At 38.1% G+C, this 15,411-nt stretch overlaps 1 protein-coding gene across 11 annotated transcripts in view; it reads left to right on the forward strand.

Moving 5' to 3' along the window:
• LOC111057516 (vacuolar protein sorting-associated protein 37B) overlaps positions 1-15,411 on the forward strand; it is a 150,512-nt gene that overhangs the window by 41,331 nt on the left and 93,770 nt on the right. The window lies entirely within an intron of this gene.

The following is a 15,411-nucleotide window of genomic DNA, read 5'->3' on the forward strand; positions in this document are numbered from 1 at the left end:
TTTTCTTGAAATTATTCAACTTTCAAAATTTCCCGTTTCTCTGAAACACCCTTTTGTACCAACAGTTTTTAGAATTTCAATAATGTTTCATGGTTCACACAATCAAAAGCTTTAGAAAAATCAAGGAGTATTGCAGCAGCCTTGTAACCTCAATCTATAATATCTATTAGTCTTTCAACAAGGGATACTATCGCAGTTTTTGTTTATTTTCCTTTCTGTAATCCATGCTGCTCATCACATAATATAAAATTAATTTCTTCCAGTTGCAACAGTAACTTATTTGATTGAAACTACTCTTTCAAAAATTTTACTTATTATATTTAAAATGCTAATGGGCCTATAATTTTCTACTCTTTCAGAATCATCACTCTTGAAAATTGGTAAAGTCTTCCCTTCTTTCAGATCATCAGGGAAAATACCCTATTCTAATGAATTATTAATGAGATGGATTGATGAGTACATTAATACATCTTTACATTCTTTTAAAATTTTTATTGAGACCCCATCCAATCATACTGTTTTTACTGTTTGTTTAGGTACTTATTCACATGCTATGAGGGAAGCAATTCCGATAATGTTTGTGATAAATGTTCTGTTAATGTTGGGGAGTTGGAAAGGAAAATGCTCGTTTGTTAGTGCTGTGGCATGCTGCAATAGATCGGTCCATTGTTAATGATAGGATTATCATGGAGTTGAATGATAAGAAAACTATTGATTTTGGGACACAAACAGACGAAAAAGAGGGAGGGGAGGACTCTGTTGCTACTGTCTTGCCAAGCAAGATGCAGAGCGGTGGAGGCGGGTGGGTTGTTAAATATTTGTGATAAGCTTGATAAGAAAAATGTATTTCTTAATAAGATCTCTGAATTATCAAATGATTTGAAATTAAATGAAAAACTAGCAGAGGAATAAATGCATTATCTTTTTAATTCCATGTGTTTTGAATAATTTCTGCAGATCATGCTCCTTGATTAATGCTGCCTGCAGTTCGCTTAGTGTGTTTGGTTTGGAAAGAAGAGTGCATTTGTGGTGGTAGGGGGTTGCGTGGGCGTGTGGGCTCCTTGCTGCCCAATGAGTTTTCTTGTGTTGCCCACATTCTTCCAGGGGCAAGGCTTGAAGCTTTGACTGACTGGATACATTCCCCAAATGATGTCAAAAATTGTCAACAAAAAGACTGGGTCGTCATTTTGGGCGGTACTTATAGTATTAATAATAACTATGATGAGATCTGCAAGTCAACATCCATGCAAAGGTTAACTGAGGTGTTTGAAGCATATATACAGAGTGTTTACGAACTGCCTACCAATAATCTAGGGCATTGTTCCTGGGTGAAAAACATACCTAAATATCATATTTAAATTTTCCGGAAGTCTTCAGATAGTCTCAATGCACATTTGCGACGCAAGCCAGTTGCGTTTTTACGAGTGGAGCGACTCTCTGTTGGCAGCCAATTTCAGTTCAGTGCACACTTGTGCGTATCGACAGCGTCTCACTGTCGAGCGACGTCAATTTGTACTCAGCAATTTCGCGGCTTGGGCAACTTGGCCATTAATCGTGATAGGAAAGTTCTGATTTCAAATTTTCAAAGTTTTTTGTAATACCACATGTCAGCAATTATTATAAAAATCACAATTATTGAAGGGATCATCGGCAGTAATAAATAAATTAATCGGTTGATAACTAATATATACATAATGCAAATATGAAGATGAACTGGTACAGCTTTTTCAAAAAGACCTTTTACTTCATATTTAAATGCAATAAAACTCTAATATCATAAAACCAAATAAATTAAACCTATAATTATTATAAAATCAATTGAAAGCACTATAAATTTCAGGACTTAATCCCATCTCCAGGTGAAAATTCAAAATAAATGAACATCTGTGTTGGCTCATTTAAAATTATATGAACATTATAACATTGAAAACCTTATTATTATGTTTTTATAATCAACAAATCAATGAACATTGTTTTAATAATCTTGAATAATTAGTCAATACTGATGTTTATTCATTTCGAATTTGTACCAGAAGACGGGATATAAAAAAGTCCCGAAATGTATAGAGCTTTAAATTTTTAATTGTTCTATAATCATTCAAAGAACGTTATTGTTTGTTTGAAAAATGGTACTATTTCAATTCTTTTTTTATTAATTTACAGTATATATACAGTACATTGATTCAAATCAAATCAAATTGGTTTTTATTATCCATGATAACAGGGTTCAAAAATTCAAATCATACAACACCGTTACATCTTTTGCAAACAAATAATTATAAATAAAATATACAGTTGAAATTAAATAATTAATCGTAATAACTAAATCAAACTGCAATATATCTTAGTAACAGAAAATACAACATTATTCTTTTAATAAACTTCATGAAAACTCTCCACAAAGGCAAAGCCTGTGTGTGGAAGAGAGTATTGATGATCATTGGCTAACGTTGGATTGTCCTCGTACTTGCATCAGATTCTTAGGTAAACCAGATATTAACATCGGAAAAGATACGTATAAAAGATGTACAGATTTAGAGTTAAACTTGGACCATCATTACACGACATTTGCTTAATCTATACAATGAATGAATTACCTCTTCTATATTCGTTCTCCCAATTTTCTATAACCAATCATTAACCATTTTTTTATAAATATATTTGGATTTACCTTTGGTATTAAGTAGATTTTCAGGCAGATTTCTATACAGAGTGTGTGCTATATAATAAGTATTTGTAGTGGAATGAGTTTTTACTTGCCTTGGAACTTGTATTCCTATTGCTTCTGACGAACGAGTTCGATAGCTGTGCTCAATTTTCTTGAACATATTTCTATGATTTTATGATTAATTGTATATACACAGCATATAGAATTAGTATTGTATTTGCCTCCAGAATATAACATGAGATGAAAGAGCACCAATTATTCCAAGAACCGGCAGAACAATAATAAAAATTACTTTGAACACTATGTTGCATATCCATTCATTTTTGTTATAATTAGATGTCGAATATCGCTACTTCAAAGAGCTAGACATTGTGTTGGTTAATAAATTTCTGTACAATAGTGCTGACTGCTGACAACAAAAACCTAAAAATTAAAAAAAAAAATGAACTGACAACATAGCAAATTAGCAATCATAGCAATCCATACCTATTGAACATATGTGTAGGCTATTTGTCTTATATATTATACTCACTGCTTCTTATTTCATATTCAGTCTCTTCTGAGCATTCAAACAGGATGGAAGAGCATCGGAAACGAGTGGCTCTTGCGTGCAGTGTCTACAAATATTTCTATATAGTAATGGGGAAAGGAGAATGAAACATATACAAAGAAGTGTTGGATTTCAACGCAAACATCAATCTAGTCTAGCCGACATTCGTATTTATCGAATTTACCGACATTAGGTATTTATCGTAGAATTTTATTCAGAGCAATATGTTATATATCAAGTACTGTAATAATAGTACAATTATTACTTTTACCTCAATGCAATAACAATGTACGTTATTGTATTGAATCCAAAACAATATAGCTCTTATTATGGTTTTTCAACAATCATATTATATTTATAGTAAAATGTCTAGGACAGTTACTAAATGAAACTTCGAAAAAACATTTGAAAAAATCTGGTGTGGTACACTCATCACACAACTTTCCTTGCTCATTGATCTATAAGCCTCATTAACGAGGATAATTTAGGGAATAACATTATGCCGATTGGCCGCTAAATAATTAAAACTACGATTATATTATTGTGATTGTGTTCAGAGTACATTTTCCTTTGTTTGAATTATGAAATTTGAGGATTTTTTAAAAGTTGTCAAAACAACAAATAAAATATCGACATGTGTTATTTTGGCGGGGCGAATCCGTGACTAATTTCTCTACCTGGAAAACAGTCTCTGGTTGTCGCTATCACCTCTTGTCGGCTATGCAAGTTTTGCGGGAAGAATGGCGAGGAAGTAAACTGGTTTGAATTTTGGCACAGACTGTACTTTCTTGGAATTATTCTATTCATAACTTAGTGTGACTGAACTAGTGTGTGTGACTATTCATTGGACAATACTCCTGCGTGACATTGTCTCTTATCTCAACCTTATTCAGTTCTATTGCTTCCTCTCTCACTCTCGCTCGCTCTCTCCCTCCCTTCCTGTATCTAACCATCTCTCTATCACTCCTGCGCCACTTTCTCTCTCTCACACACACAGACACACACTCTCATCCTCTCTTTCTCTCTCCCAGTCGGGTGTTAATGAGAAAGATATTTTATATCCTTCTAAAAGAATCGACAATTATTTGTTGAAACACCGCCGATTTATGAAGTTACATCACATTATTATATTATCGTTATTCTAATTGCATTCTATATTTATTCTCATTGATTAATTATTTATACTTTGTGAAATTCGTTGAATAACTAGCATTATCGTCATTCAATGTAAATTGGTGTATAAGCCAGTAAATATTGTAACATACATAAATAAAGAAATCTAATCCAATCTAATCTATCTCTTACCCGATGATGTGCTAATGGGAGCTATACTACTTTAATGTCCTTTTCACAGAATTGACAATTCAAATGGCATTCAATCTTCATTCTCATTATTAAATTTTTCATACAAGGAAAATAATCGTTTATATAATACTGTCATTTAATAAGCAATACTGTCATTTTATGTAAATCAGTGTATAAGGTACAGTTTATAGTTCACAATATTATTATTGTAGGATATTATTCTATAAATCAATATCCTGTTATGAATCAATAACTTTTATTAATTTCTCACAGTGTGAAATAACATTAAAATTGCATTCTACATTCATTGTGATTAGCAATATTTTTAATACTTCTCTCCTTTCTTTTCCCTGAGGGCTTTGTTATTATTTCATACAATGCTCCACAATGCTTCAAACACATTATCTTCTACTTATCTTGAATTTGTCTTTTCCATGCCTACATTCCTAGATTTTCTGTGTCAATTAATTATATTCATTACTATTGCTTGTAATATTGTGAATTCCCTCATTCCACTGAGTAGGATTGTATAATATAGTTGATGTAGCATCGTACTGGAGGGTTGATAGTTGAATGTGAGAGAGGGCCGGTTGTAAAAAAAAACTAAAGCAGCAATTCAATTAAATACTCTCTTCTTCACTTTCTCACTATAGGTCTATATCCCTCAGAAACACACTCTTGAAAATATACAATCCCTTACACTGAGAAAATAATTTGACTCCTTCAATTTATGTGCTCCCAACTTGATAATACCGCCCATTGTTTTCACAATAATATTTATTGATGAACGAGCGTTAGCAAGTTCTTACTTTTTACTAAAGTTAAAAGTTGTTGTCAGTCTGTGGGTTTGTTTGTTTGAATGTACTACAATAACTTTAGAAAAATTTGATCCATCAGCTTCAAATTTTGAACACGCACTCTTCGAACCTTTTTACAGGTCAAGTTTGTTGAACAACAAAATATTTTACTCACTTCTTCGTCCTTTCTCAGGATATAAAAATAACATTGAAAGTACATGAGATAAAATAACTTGCTCCTGTGTGTCTGCCTGACTATTATCCTTCAGCAGCATTCGCGTAATATTAATGATAAAAATTGTGATGGCAATTGCTATGTCGTTGGTCGTTAGTATTATTAATTTAACGAATTTGAATTTTGATTCTGAATCATTTACCCATACGGAGAAACCTATGAAGTTCTATGGATTCACATAGGCCTACTGCTTAATATTAATAGGAAAAGAGCTTTATGTTCATTTCCAAAGATAATTCGACAGTGGGCTCCACTGGGAATCCTATTCAAATTTAAAAAAAAAATTCTGTAGGTAGCTTCAAAATTTTGGTTTGCCATATTGGTTCCGCCACATTGAATCAAACATTTTTCATGGGAATGTTTTAATACAAGATTCAAAAATAGAATTTCAAAGAATAATGAATGGTGGAAATCGCCTATCAATTTATATCAAACCGTTTCAAAGAATATTCACATTCTAGTGTTGAAGTTTTTATATTTCTGTGATACAGAAATATTGCTCGCCTAGAACAGGATAGATTATTCATCACATATTCTCATCATTATCGTTCCCTAGCAACCTGTGTTAAGCGTTTATATAGTCGTTGCTGAGAGAGATTTCTGTGATAGATATATAACCAAATAATACTATATAAATACTATATAATTGTACTATCCTATACTATTGAACGAGCAATTTCTGTTAATATGTTTAGATCTTTTTATGTTTATATATGTACATCTGTATGTGACCGGATCTCGAAAACGGCTCCAACGATTCTCACGAAATTTGGAACAAAGTAGGTTTATGATTCGATTGCACTAGGTCTCAACCCTGGGATAACTCGCTGAAGGTCATCAAAAGGATAAATACGTCCTTGGAAAAACAACTGGAAATTTTGTCGTCTGTCGATACCGTAATGGAAATGAGTGAACAAGTGCATGTGTGGGATCATTCAGCTGATCTCACGAAAAGAAAAATTCAACAAGAAAAACTTATTCTCGTACATTTCTCTTTTTTAGAAACATGTTTAGGCTACTTCAGAAAGTCCAAAATAGTAACTAGATTCTTTTGGTGTAGAATAGTACATAGTATATACAGTCTTAGTCGAGCAGCGGTGACGAGCGGACGTGTTTGTGGTGACAAGGAGTGAATTGTACTATTGTTTGCAGCTTATCTATTATTGAGTGTACTGACTTGTTTATCGTGACCGTCTACTCATCAAACTCGTATTCTATTTAGCTCGCATATTATAGATACGTTTGAAATATGAATAACTGCAACGTTTGCCTCGGCAATTTCAGTGATGAAGACTCAATAATTTGTGCTTCGTGTAAACAAAAATGTCATTACATCTGCCACTATTTAACCGAAAAGAACTTCAAAAAACTTTCAAAGGATAATCGGAATAAATGGAAGTGCAGTGCTTGTAAACAGGTGTCTGTGTCACCAGGACAAGAAGAGAGTGAAATGGAAAGTGATGTTTTAATGCGAAAAATGACTGTTTTATTTGAACAGTTTTCAAAATCGTTGAAAAAAGATATTGATCAACAATTAAGGGAACTAACTCACTCAGTAAAATTTGTTTCGGATAGTTTTGATAGTTTCAAATCGGATATCGGAGAAATCAAAAAAGCTAATGAACAATTAATCACTGAAAACCAAAAATTGAAAGAAGAAGTGAAATTTCTTTCTAAGAGAAATGAAATATTAGAAGAATATACCAGGAGGGAAAATTTATTATTAACCGGTATACCTGCAACAAAGAACGAAAACATGGACGAAATCCTACAAGGCGTAGCCAGTGCTCTCCAAGTGTCTGATTTTTCATCAAACGAAATCAGCGTCGCTCACAGACTGCCATCCATGAACCGAGAGACTACACCGATGATTGTCGTCAGGTTCGTGAGAAGGAGTATGAGGGACAAATGGATGACGGCTTTCCAAACCATAAGCAGAGAAGATAGGAGCAGCCCCGGAATCGACGTGAAAAAAATCAACAGAAACCTGCCGAACGGACACTTCAGGCTAATGAATCAGCTGACTGCCAAGAGTGCTAAAGAACCGAAAGCCGCTCGTGAGTTAGCTAGGGAAAATGATTGGAAATTCGTCTGGTTTCGTGGTTCACAAATGTGCGCTAAGAAGTCGGAGGGCTCACCTGTATTCAAAGTCAAGGGACTGGACCATCTGAAAAAAGTTATCAACGGAGAGGAATAAAGTGTTGCTACAGGTTTGATTAAACATTTATTATGAATGATCTCACGCAATTTGTAGATAGTATTAACAGTGTCAAACTAAAAATAATAAATATTTAGTAACATCCGTTTATAGATCTCCTAGTACAAGTATACCTTTATTTATAGAACAACTTGATAATTATATGAACTAAAAATAATAAATATTTAGTAACATCCGTTTATAGATCTCCTAGTACAAGTATACCTTTATTTATAGAACAACTTGATAATTATATGAATGGTGCATGCTTTAATTTTGATTATTCATTAGTGATAGGTGATGTAAATATTGATATGTTATGTAACTCTAAAAAAACGCATGATTATTTGTCTATTATGAGTTCGCATGGGTTTGAGTCCTTTGTCAATAGAAAAACTCGTCCTGCTTCAAATACTTGTTTAGACCATATTTTTTCTAAATCCAAACATAATGACTCATTAAAAACTGCTGTATTAGAAATGTCAATTACTGATCATTTGCGACTGCTCTTCACGCATCAATTAAAAAAGATGTTTGTTCTCGATCTAGTAAGCCATGTAAGTTTATTGAAGTGAGGAATGTTAATAAAGAAAAGTTGTTAGAGGAGAGTGCTTTAATGAATTGGGAGATTGACGCGAATAGAAGTATTGAAACATTAGTAAATGAATTTGTTAATAATGTAAAAACGTGCATCAGTAGAGCAACAGTTATTAAAAAGGTTAATTTAACTAAAAAACATTTGAAACCTTGGATGTCCAATGGAATTCTAAAGTCCATAACTATAAGAGATAGATTATATAAAAGATTGAAAAATGAACCATTTAATGTAGAGCTGAGAAGGAATTCCTGTCTTACAGAAATAGAATAGTAGATCTAATTAGAAAAGCAAAAGATTTATATTATCAATCAGAAATAAATAAAGCTCAAGGTGACCCTAAGAAGATATGGTCTGTGATAAATCAAGCAATTATTGGGGTAAATAAGAATTCACAATTACATGTAAATCAAGATCTTAATGCTTTGAATGACTATTTTGTGAATGTAGGTATAAATCAAGTGCAGGAAATTGATATACATGGACAGAATGAAGATCAATATTTGGAACAAACAATAGATATTGAAAATGCATTTAATTTCAATTTTGTTACTGAAACAGAAATCAAGGAAGTAATCAAAAGTTTGAATGATAATAAGGCACCTGGATGGGATAACATATCCAACAGCGTGCTAAAACTATTAACTGACACAATCTCTAAACCTCTTTCAGAAATTTTCAATTGTTGTTTTTCATCTGGATACTTTCCCTTGCATTTCAAGCATGCAAAAGTTATTCCTTTACACAAGGGGGGGAGTAAAGAAATACCTCAAAATTACAGACCAATTAGCTTGCTAAGTTCTATTTCTAAAATTTTCGAAAAATTGGTAAAGAAAAGATTAGTTGGATATCTAGATGTTAATAAAATCCTTGATAAGAGGCAGTTTGGTTTCCAACAGGGTAGAAGCACAGAGGATGCATTGGAGTCCTTAACTGAGACAATATACAATGGTTTTAAAACAAATAAAAAAACCTTGGTAATGTTTCTGGACCTGGCCAAGGCTTTTGACACAGTACCACATGATAAAATGATCCAGAAACTATCTAATATTGGTATTCAAGGAATAGAGTTAGATTTCTTTGAAAGTTATCTAAGGGGTAGAAGCCAAATCGTTAGCTGTGGTGGTAGTAATAGTGAGATTAGAGATGTGACATGGGGTCTACCTCAAGGGACTGTATTGGGACCAGTTTTATTTTTGATCTATGTTAATAACCTGCCTAGTGTACTGGACTCAGTTGGGTCTAAGACAATTTGTTTTGCTGATGACACAGCACTTATCTTCCAAGAAGGTTCCTGGGAAGATGTTATCAAGCAAACAAAAGTTGGGTTACTATAAGGTTTCTCAGTGGATAAAATGTAATTATTTGAGACTAAATCTTGGTAAAACAAAATGTATGACCTTCAGTCCAACAACAAGAGGAGATCTAGATATGAACAGGCTTTGTTTGAATAATGCTTGTAACAGGTATCCATGTGATTCTTGCAATGAGGTTATTGAGAGTGTAAACAATTACAAGTATCTCGGTATTTTTGTTGATAAGCATCTACGCTGGTCACCTCAGATTAGCTACCTTTGTAGAAAATTAAGGGTGGTCAATTTAAAAAATGTACATGCTTAGAAGTATTTTGAGTCTAAAATTACTAAAATCTGTTTATTTTGCTCTATTCCAATCCTTAGTTCAGTATGGTAATTCTATATGGGGAGGAACTTTTGATTCAACTTTAAAACCTCTATTTGTTTTACAAAAGTTAGTTATCAAAACAATAATGAGGTATCCGAGAGATTTCCCAAGTGTCACATTGTTTCAAAATTCCAATCTGCACACTATAAGACAATTGTTCATTTTAAAGACTATTAAGAAACATGTGCTCAAATTAAAAAATATTCAAAATTTTCAAAGAGTAACTAGACAAGTCGCTCAAAACTTAATCACAATTGAAAGAGCTGATAGCACCCTATCCCGTAGAAGTATTTCATATTTGAGAAATAAACTCTATAATAAAGTTCCAAGAGGATGGTTGATAAAGAAGCCTAAAATAAAAGATTTCCATACCTGGGTGAAAGAAAATTATTTTTATTCAATTAATGATTTGGTTTAATATTGATTGATGTTGTATGAATCTTAAATTCAGCTTTATGTATATCTTTAATTTATTGTTATTTCTTAGAATAGAATATTTAGTTGGTTGAATGTTAATTACTGTTAGCCTATATTATAATATTGTAGGATCATTTTATATATTAATATTAATGTATAAGTGAATAAGTTATATTAAGACTCCACGTCGGCGTACAAGTTTTCTTTTGCCGACGTATAGCACAAAGTTGTCAATTTCCTTTCAGTTGTATTCTGTATATATTTTTGTGCAATAAACGATTTGATATTAACAAATATTGTAGCAGAAATAGTATATCATTTATCACGTACACGCTGAGTAGCTTCAGAGGTGGGTGATTGATACCCAGGTGTTGCTCCTGGATGACTTAGCTCAGTTGTAATGTGGGCGGGGAAAGGAGGCAAGTCGAAGTTCCTCTTCTTTCTTCTTTGTGCCTCAGCTGGCGTGGACAGCGCCTCCTGGTGCTTCTGATGGCGTGAAGGTCGCTCTCTTCTCTGATGACACTACTTTGATGTAATTTTGTATTGGCCTTACGACCTTGGTTCTGCTCCAGTATAGTAGGAGGAGGAAGGATAGACAGGAGGGACGGCAGCCAATGGGCCGCTGTGCCCAGAGAGGAGAACGGCCAACGGGCCGCTGTGCCCTGGGAGAATGGAAGGTTAGGAACGGCAGCCAACAGGCCGCTGTGCTCTGGGGAGATGGAAGGATAGGGATGGCAGCCAACGGGCCGCTGTGCCCTGGGAGAATAGAAGGTTAGGGACGGCAGCCAACGGGCCGCTGTGCCCTGGGAGAATGGAAGGTTAGGGACGGCAGCCAACAGGCCGCTGTGCCCTGGGGAGGATAGGAGGTTAGGGACGGCAGCCGACGGGCCGCTGTGCCCTGGGGAGATGGAAGGATAGGGACGGCAGCCAACGGGCCGTTGTGCCTGGAGAGGATAGAAGTATAGGAACGGCAGCCAATGGGCCACTGTGCCCTGGGAGGATGGAAGGTTAGGGACGGCAGCCAACGGGCTGCTGTGCCCTGGGAGGATGGAAGGATAGGGATGGCAGCCAACGGGCCACTGTGCCCTGGGGAGAATAGAAGGTTAGGGACGGCAGATGATGGTCCGCTGTGCCCTGGGGAGATGGAAGGATAGGGACGGCAGACGACGGTCCGCTGTGCCCTGGGGAGATGGAAGGATAGGGACAGCAGACGACAGTCCGCTGTGCCCTGGGGAGATGGAAGGATAGGGATGGCAGATGACGGTCTGCTGTGCCCTGGGGAGATGGAAGGATAGGGACGGCAGCCAATGGACCGCTGTGCCCTGGGAGGGTGAGAAGATAGGGACGGCAGCCAACGGGACGCTGTGCCCTGGAAGGATGGAAGGTTAGGGACGGCAGATGACGGTCTGCTGTGCCCTGGGGAGGAGATGGAAGGATAGGGATGGCAGACGACGGTCTGCTGTGCCCTGGGGAGATGTTAGGATAGGGACGGCAGACGACGGTCCACTGTGCCCTGGGGAGATGGAAGGATAGGGACGGCAGACGACGGTCCGCTGTGCCCTGGGGAGATGGAAGGATAGGGACGGCAGCCAACGGGCCGCTGTGCCCTGGGAGGGTGAGAGGATAGGGACGGCAGCCAACAGGCCGCTGTGCCCTGGGAGGGTGAGAGGATAGGGACGGCAGCCAACAGGCCACTGTGCCCTGGGAGGATGGAAGGTTAGGCATGGCAGCCAAAGGGCCGCTGTGCCCTGGGAGGATGGGAGGTTAGGGACATATGGCAGCCAATGGGCCGCTGTACAGGAGAGGAAGGTTGGAGCGGAATGCTGCTGTCTGGGGCTCGTCTGGCGTTTATATACTCTCCCAAAGTAAAGGGGATGGAGTTTCGCCGCGGCCAGAGGTGGTAAGAATTGTCTCGATTTGCGGAAGATGGTGCGCCATCGGTACCCTCCTTATCTCTGTGGTCAGCTAGCTTTGCTGATAGCCGAGCGTCTTTCAATAATATTATTAATTATTTTCTCGTCACAATTTTACTTTGTGACACCCCACTCCTACTTGGTGGGGGGGGGGGCAGAGCCCTCTATGGCACCACCTTAAAAGATGTGAGTCATTTAGGCATCACCTTAAGAGGTGTACACCTCCCAGGCATCACCTTTAGAGGTTTATGCCACTCACTATGAGCATCATCTATACCTGGTCCACAGGTACATATTTACACTGTCCATCTGGTAACTGACTTTCATACGTGGTCGACCTGCTCGTCTGCACTTTCCTGGTGTTGTGTTGTGGTGACACAGCACCGGATCCTTATTTCGAGAGGGGCCTGGTCTGGGAGCCTGTGACTGTGGGACTATCTCTTTGACAGTCATAGGGTGTGTTGACTTTTCCACATCCATGTCAGTCAATGGTGGCATTGAATCTTTCCTTACCAACTTTCTGTTTGTTGGGCGAGGCAGGATTGTGGAATTGTCTTTAGATGATGATATCCCACCATTGTTTATCCTCTTTGTGTCGACTGCCAGGCTGGATTCTGACTCGTCATGAGATGGTTCTTGTTGTATCCTAACCTCCACAACTTTCTCGGAGTTTGGAGTATTTGCTCTGGTGGTTGGAGCATGAATTGCAGCTTGTCGTTCAGAGTTTCTCATCTCATCACAGGGATCAACTATGTCATCCCAAGATGCTTGTCCTGGAATGTAGGACAATTCCGCCCTGGTATCAATCCAGGCATTGACTCTGACTCCATTCAAACCAACCTGCTTGAACATCCTTCTGTTGCGACTTTTGTTGTCCTGAGATTTGGAATCTATGGCCAATATTGTTGGGACTGTTGTTGTCCTATTCCCCAATAAGAACGATCGCGACTTAATAGGCTGACTTGAAGTATTCAGTTGGGGAGGATCCCACTCTACCTCTCTCGTGAATGTGTGAATATTCACCCTGTTTTCACGCATAAATTCCATGCCCAATAGCAACTCTTGTCCAAGTCCTTCCATTATAGACGCTGCTAGTGGAACTGTGATTTGTTCTATAGTTACATTAGTTGTCAGCTTCCCATTTAATGGGGTAGATCGTCCAACAGCTAATATTGCGTGGTGATGAGTTGGTACCTTCCTTATCATCCCTATTTTTTGGAGAACTTCATAAACCTCATTACTCATATAATTAGCTTCAGCGCCACTATCTAGCAATGCCTGACACTTTTTACCACCAATTGTCACGGTAATGAATAGTCTGTTGTCCCTTGATGACCCTCCAATCACAGGAATCCTGTGTGCTGTTTGCATCACTGCTGTCTTGTTCAGAGTTTTATTCTCCTTTTGCATATCACAGACACATTTGAGTGCTCTCTTCCCGCATCTTTTACATGACAGGATTTCGGGACAGTGTGATCACCAGTGCCCCTGTTTCTTGTATTGCCAACACATGGGTTCAGACTCGCTAAGAGAGGGTCTGTTACTTCTAGGGGTTATCACTGTCCCGACCTTGGGTCCTGTAATCATTTTTATGTCCTCAGTCATGTGAACTCTTGAGTTCTGTCTATTCTGTTTCTCCTCTGCTTTGATTTGTTCATACTCTTTCACGAATTTTTCTAACTCGTCAATACTATGAACATCCGATTGCCAAATATACAATTTGTACTGTGGGAGGAGGTTCTTATACACTCTCTGTAATTTATTTTCGTCTGTGAAACCTCCTCGACGCCTCATGAGTGTCAGTACATCTTCGAGAAATTCATCAAACGATTCACCTTTCCTTTGCTTCCTTGCCTGAATTAGATTCTCGAGGTCCTCCTCATAGGTAAGTGGGTAGTAGCGTGATCTGAATTCTTTCACAAAATTGTCCCATGTTTTCCACTGGTCACGACGATTAGGCATCCATAGAGTAGCTTTACCAACTAGTAATTCAGGTAGTGCGACTAGTAGCGACAGACGACGGTCCGCTGTGCCCTGGGGAGATGGAAGGATAGGGACGGCAGACGATGGTCCGCTGTGCCCTGGGGAGATGGAAGGATAGGGACGGCAGACGACGGTCTGCTGTGCCCTGGGGAGATGGAAGGATAGGGACAGCAGACGACGGTCCGCTGTGCCCTGGGGAGATGGAAGGATAGGGACGGCAGCCAACGGGCCGCTGTGCCCTGGGAGGGTGAGAGGATAGGGACGGCAGCCAACGGGCCGTTGTGCCCTGGGAGGATGGAAGGTTAGGGACGGCAGCCAACGGGCCGCTGTGCCCTGGGAGGATGGGAGGTTAGGGAAGTACGGCAGCCAACGGGCCGCTGTACAAGGACAGGAGGTCAGGGACGTACGGCAGCCAACGGGCCGCTGTACAGGAGAGGAAGGTTGGGAGCGGAATGCTGCTGTCTGGGGCTCGTCCGGCGTTTATATACTCTCCCAAAGTAGAGGGGATGGAGTTTCGCCGCCGCCAGAGGCGGTAAAAATCATCTCGATGCGCGGAAGATGGTGCGCCATCGGTACCCTCCTTATCTCCGCGGTCAGCTAGCTTTGCTAATAGCCGAGCGTCTTTCAATAATATTATTAATTATTTTCTCGTCACAATTTTACTTTGTGACACATTCTAAAATCGAATTCATAGTACCATATATCTATTTGTAATTGATAATGTGTTTGTTTTTTGGAGTGTGAATAAATTGTTATTTTGATGAGTGATAGTAGCTTACCTAGATTTTGATTTGGACTGTAGTATTAATTTGAAAAGGGACAGTTTTGGGCATAAGCCTGTTCTGCCTCCTCTTATGACTGTAAGAATAATTGTACGACTGAGAAAATGAATATAAACTATAAATTTAATCTTTCGTTACAAATTTTCTATGCTTTCACACTCCAGAGCAAAGCTCGGTCCCCCGATATTATTTGACTAAACGAGTTACCCAAATGAAGGGATTCAAAATAAAAAAAAATGAAAAATGGGAATGCGAGAAATATTATAATTGAAATTCCAAAAATTAT

The sequence above is a fragment of the Nilaparvata lugens genome, chromosome X (assembly GCF_014356525.2).
Source record: "Nilaparvata lugens isolate BPH chromosome X, ASM1435652v1, whole genome shotgun sequence".
Classification (NCBI taxonomy): Eukaryota; Metazoa; Arthropoda; class Insecta; order Hemiptera; family Delphacidae; genus Nilaparvata; species Nilaparvata lugens.